Genomic DNA, 5,971 nt, shown 5'->3' with positions numbered 1-5,971 from the left:
CCATTTGACCCAGCAATCCCATTACTGGGTATATAACCAAAGGATTATAAATCGTTCTACTATAAGGACACATGCACACGAATGTTCATTATAGCACTGTTTACAATAGCAAAGACCTGGAACCAACACAAATACCCATCGATGACAGACTGGACAGGGAAAATGTGGCACATATACACCATGGAATATTATGCAGCCACAAAAAACGATGAGTTTTTGTCCTTCATAGGGACGTGGATGAACCTGGAAACCATCATTCTCAGCAAACTGACACAAGAACAGAAAATCAAATACGGCATGTTCTCACTCATAGGTGGCTGTTGAACAATGAGAACACATGGACACAAGGAGGGGAGCATCACACACTTGGGTCTGTTGGAGGAAAATAGGGGAGGGACAGTGGGGGGTGGGAAGTTGGGGACAGATAGCATGGGGAGAAATGCCAGATATAGGTGATGGGGAGGAAGGCAGCAAATTACACTGCCATGTGTGTACCTATGCAACAATCTTGCATGTTCTTCACAAGTATCCCAAAACCTAAAATGCAGTAAAAAAAATCGTGTAATTAAAAAAAAAATATGTATAAAAATGATTTTTCAACGGGCCCTGAAAAAATATCTTTATTTCATTCTTCTCTCATTGATTTCTTTCTCCTTTCTTTCTTCTTTTAATATATTTAGGTTGCAGTTGGATTTTAAGCTCCACAAGGGTAGAAACTATGTTTTGTTTATCACAAAAATGGGGTATAAAATATCTGGTTTGAATATTTATATATGCATGAATGGACTAAATTGTAATAGTGACTTTCTGTTGAAAATTATCACAATTTAGAAAACTGTTATTCTAAATTCTAAAACCATAATTATTGTTACAAGATAAAAGGGGAAAACACAATTCAATTACTTGCCATACGCCTTAAGAACTGAATTAGAAAAGGAGGTGAGTCCTGAATCGTTTACATTTATTAAGTACCAGCTGGATGCAAGTGACTGCAACAGATACTACATGGGAATATTACAGGATACAACTAAGCAACTCTCCTAATATGACTTATATTTATCAATGATTGACAATTATGCAATCTATAGGAATATTTTCAGGAACGATTGTTTCTACTAGGATGCAAAACTAGTATCAGCTCACCAATATCACAGGTATTAAGCAGTTAATTTTAATGTAATAAGGAGACAGTCAAGTAAAAAGGGGTCCCAGGAAAATACCCAACCGGCCTGGGCACTGGGAGGATGGGGTGGGGCTTTGAGAATTTTGGGCCTTTTGTAGGTGGGAGGAGGCTGGCTCTCTTCTTCCTGTGTGGTAACCTGGAATTCAATCTGTGATGTGGGAAATTTGCTAACAGGACTCTCTTAGTTTACTGAGAGTTCCTGTTTCCCTTTTTTCCTTTGCATCGAATAAACCCTGCCCCACTCACCCTAAAATATGTCTGAATGCCTAAATTATCCTGGACCTCTGACAAGAACCTGGTTTTTTCCTACAATAATATAATCAGTTATAAGGAATTATGATAGAAGCATTCCTAAGGAACAATATATTAACAAATCTTGTCTTAGAAAAAACTTCTAGCCAGGTATAGTGGCTCATGCTTATAATCCCAGCACTTTGGGAGGCTGAGTTGAAGAACAGCCTGGGCAATATGATGAAACCCCGTCCCTACAAAAAATACAAGAAATTTTCTGGCCATGGTGGTGTGTTCCTATAATACTAGCTACTCAGGAGGCTGAGGTGGCAGGATCTCTTGAAGCTGGGAGGTGGAGGTTGCAGTGAGCTGAAATCATGCCACTGCGCTCCAGCGTGGGTGACAGAGCAAGACCCTGTCTCGAAAAAAAGAAGAAGAAAAAACAACAAAAAAGACTTATTTTAGCAAGAAAAATATTTAGAATGTTTAACAGGTGTTTTAATATTAACAATAAAGATATTTTAATAAATATAAACGTATACTCATAAACAAAGGTCCCTGATAAAAATGGTAGGACGACATTTACCATTTGCACAAAGTTAATTATATTTTTAGTGTAGTTTTCTCATCTCCAACAGGAGCTTTTAACCTGCTTAGGTGTTCTCATCACTTTCTTATTTTTTTCCTATTGTTATGATAAACGAAGAGCAAAAGTGGCCCAAGGAAAGCAACTTATTTCCTTTAGGAGCAATGCCAGTCTATTTTATGATGTAAATCCTGTGTTCTAATTCACAAATCCTGTTACATCCAAATCCAGCTACATAAACCTGTCCCTTAAGAAAAATACCTACATAAAAACACACTATTATTATAACGTCTAGTTTGTCAGGGATAAAGGCTCTGATAAGGTTATCAGCCACAGTCTGACAGAAATCCAATTCTAATCATAGATTATACTGCAGATCATAGAAGAAGTCAGATTTCTACCTTCTTATTTTTTTTTCACCAATGCTGCTGTCATATGATCAAGCTTCCTTGTGATTTTATATTTGCATAGGTTTTTAAATGGTTATGTACGTTTAATTCACTTTAAAATATGATTTATTGCTTTCACTCTATCTTATTATAAAAAATATTTAAAATTTTGAACATCAGAAAGGGAAACTGAGAAAATACCATATTTAATGTAATCATCACTATCATTTTAGTGTACATGTTTCCATTCTTTTTCCTATGACTATGTGGTTTAATGTATGTTTAAATGACATGGGAATCTTGCTTTATATTCTGTTACCTGATTTTTTTCAGCTGATTAAAAAGTCTCACTAAGTATTCTGTATGTGTCAGTTCAATCATGCACTGTGTGTTATTCAACTACTTTTCTATTAAATTTTTGTAATTTTCTTGCTTACATTATGATCAATTCCTAGAAATTTACATTTTGCATAAAAATGTTTAGTTTAGTTAGACATGTAAACCCTTTTGGAAAACATGCCTGAAAATACTTTGCTTAAACACTATTTCTAAGACAGACTATGAATGCTAGGATATCCAACAGGCATTATTTTAATGAACATATAAACATGACTCTTAAGTACTATGAAACTCCAAATAAAAACAGTATCCAAAAGGTGTTCCATTTTCTTGAAGCAAAAAATGAAAAAATAATTCCCTTTGATTGAAAAAATAATAATGCTCATTCAGCATGAAAACACCCATATATGACTAATTACTTGCCTTCACTGGTACAAAACATTTTATGCCAAGATATTTACATTCCTATAGTCCTAAGGCCGGGAGCATGCCACTGAAAGAACTTTAAACACCTATAATTATAAATTGAGTTACATAGAAACATTTCCACAGATGTATGCAAATAAATTAGAAATTTGAATGTTAATAAAACATAAAAACTAGTGAAAAATACTAAACTATACTTTTAAATGCTTATCCTTTGCAAACTAACACAGGCAAATTTGTAATACTATAAATGAATACAGCTATATTTGGCCCTGAGAAGTGAGTGGAGAACATCACTTTTAGGTGTATTCTCAGATTTTTATGACCATTTTGACCACTTTGAAAGCATCTGTAATTCTTAATAACCGATGGATCCTGGGATAGCTAAAAGTGTTGGTGTTGAGTCCATTCCCCTTGTGATAAGTAATTAATTTTAAACAGAAGCATTATTAACCATATATTTCATTCTAGTTTTTTTACCGTGCTTCATGAAAAAATTCACGGCACTCATAGACAATGATACTGTTTGTAAGGCACACCAATGTAAACAAAAAAGATAGCTTGCAACAGCTGAAAGTGACTAACCCAAGGAAGGACTCTAGCCACCCCTGGTTCCTCATGAGGAGCTCAATATCCCAGCACATCTGTAAACTATTACCTGTGAGACTATCGGGAACAGTTTTCCTCAGAAAAAACTTATATAGTACACAATTTCTTTTCAAAAAGATAGGCTTGCTAATGTATCAAAGATAGTCTGTCTGCTCAACCTGCTCAATAGGGCAACTAGAGTTTCCCAGGAGTCTGTATATTCTACACAGTCATCTAAAGGGAGGTTCTGAAGATCACATCACTGATCCAATTAATCTCTCAGCAATTGTAGATAACGTGGAAAAATCAAGGAGGCAATGCTCACTCGGTTTGCATTTCTCTTACAGAATTTTAAACTAGGTGCTTGAGTTTATTTATTGTTGTTTTTTTGTTTGGTTTGGTTTTGGTTTTTGAGACAGGGTCTCACTCTCTCACCCAGGCTGGGGTGTAGTAGAGCAATCTCAGCTCGCTGTAACCTCCACCTTCTGGGCTCAAGTGGTCCTCCCACCTCAGCCTCTTAAGCAGCTGGAACTACGGGTGTGTACAACCATGCCTGGCTAATTATTATTACTTTTTGTATTTTTGTAGAGACAGGGTCTTGCCATCTTATCCAGGTTGGTCTCAAACTGCTGAGCTCGAGGGATCTGTCCATCTGGGCCTCCTAACATGTTGGGATTACAGGCTTGAGCCACACCTGGTGAGTATTATTTTGTATTGTAAATGCTCATTTAGAGAGTAAAGTTTCAGATTGAAATAAATTTATTTTATTTCTACATCTAGAAATGCTTAATATGAATTAAAGTTTTGCAGCTTGTATTTTCCCCCATTTTAGAAGCTTATATACCTGTATTTTAAAGATCTATCAATCAGCTCTCCATGACTATCACAAAGGCAGGGTTCCAATCTACTAGCATCATAATAACTTTGCAAGAGTCACTAAAAAATGAAAAACAACTCTTTCAGTTAGAAACGTTTTCGGCTACACAGAAAATATCGAATTACAGGTGGTTTAAAGACTATGTTTAAAACATTTTTTCATTTATAAAGTCTGGAAATGGGCTGCTGTTGGCTACACGGCTCAATGCTGTCAGAGCGCTAGATCTATACTTCTGGGATTTTCTTTCAAAACACCACAAAGTAACACACTAAGCACATAGAAAGGCACTAGGCAGGAAAAAGAGCTCCTTTCCTTGTGCGACGCTCTATTCTTCCAGGAAAGAAAAATGTTCCTAGAGAGGCACACATGAGACTTCTTATCTCTCATTAGTTGAAATTTGTAACGAGCCTACCCAAAATTAAACCACCGGCAAAAAAGTTTGGTATTATTATGGTTGTTTAATTAATTGTAATGCATCCCTTGGACCTGCAGAATGATTTGAACAAATTAGGATTCTGTAAACAGAGAACAATAGAGGTATCTGCCACTACAACCTATACACAGTTTTTTAGTTTCATTTTGTTCTTCTTTAATATGTGAAAGTGAATGATTGTTATTCTATATTTTTTATGAGTCTCCTGCTTTTTAGAGAAACATCCAATGCTTTGCTTCAGTAAGACTACAAATTCAACTAGAGAAATAATTTAGCAATCATAGTTCTCCCTAAATAAATATTAGATTTTAGATCTTAGTCTGTGAGGAACAGCACACACACACAAAAGGTAAGTCAAAGAAACAAACAAAAACCAGATAAAGTGTGTTCCAACCAATCGGCAAGACTCAACTTAACCAGTAAAGAGAAAAAATATATGTAGCATTAGATGTCTCATTGGAAATGTAATACATCTGTGTTTTGAGAAAGAAGAAGAAATATTATAGAGAATATTAAGAATATTAGAATAAGGAAATCAAGAACTTTTAAAGACTCAAAAATAGAAAGTTAATGGTATTTAAAAATTTTGTATAATAATTTACTAAGGTATGTTAGATGTGTGGTAGTCGTAAATTTTGATTGAATAAGCATAATGTCTACTTTTTCCCTTTTAGAATTGGAAAAATAACTGGTTTTCTCTCATCAAAGATGCTTTAATCTCATTTTAGCTGTTCTATCCCCCAGCCTTCATTTCAAATTCAAAGCAATTGTAAGAATTATGTAAACAGCTTCTAAAATATGTAAAATATCTGAATTGGGAAACATAAGACATCTATCAATAGAACCTTTAAAAAGATCTATTCATTGTGCTTGGTTTAAAAATATCCAAAAATTGAAATACAGATACAGGTCTATATAT

General features: G+C 34.8%; 1 protein-coding gene across 10 annotated transcripts in view; it reads right to left on the bottom strand.

The window, feature by feature from the left end:
* NKAIN2 (sodium/potassium transporting ATPase interacting 2) overlaps positions 1 to 5,971 on the bottom strand; it is a 1,029,496-nt gene that overhangs the window by 495,968 nt on the left and 527,557 nt on the right. The gene's annotated exons all lie outside the window — the stretch shown is intronic.

Source organism: Cebus imitator, unplaced genomic scaffold (assembly GCF_001604975.1).
Source record: "Cebus imitator isolate Cc_AM_T3 unplaced genomic scaffold, Cebus_imitator-1.0 Scaffold400, whole genome shotgun sequence".
In the NCBI taxonomy this organism is placed as follows: domain Eukaryota; kingdom Metazoa; phylum Chordata; class Mammalia; order Primates; family Cebidae; genus Cebus; species Cebus imitator.
This window is presented reverse-complemented; position numbering and strand designations above follow the sequence as displayed.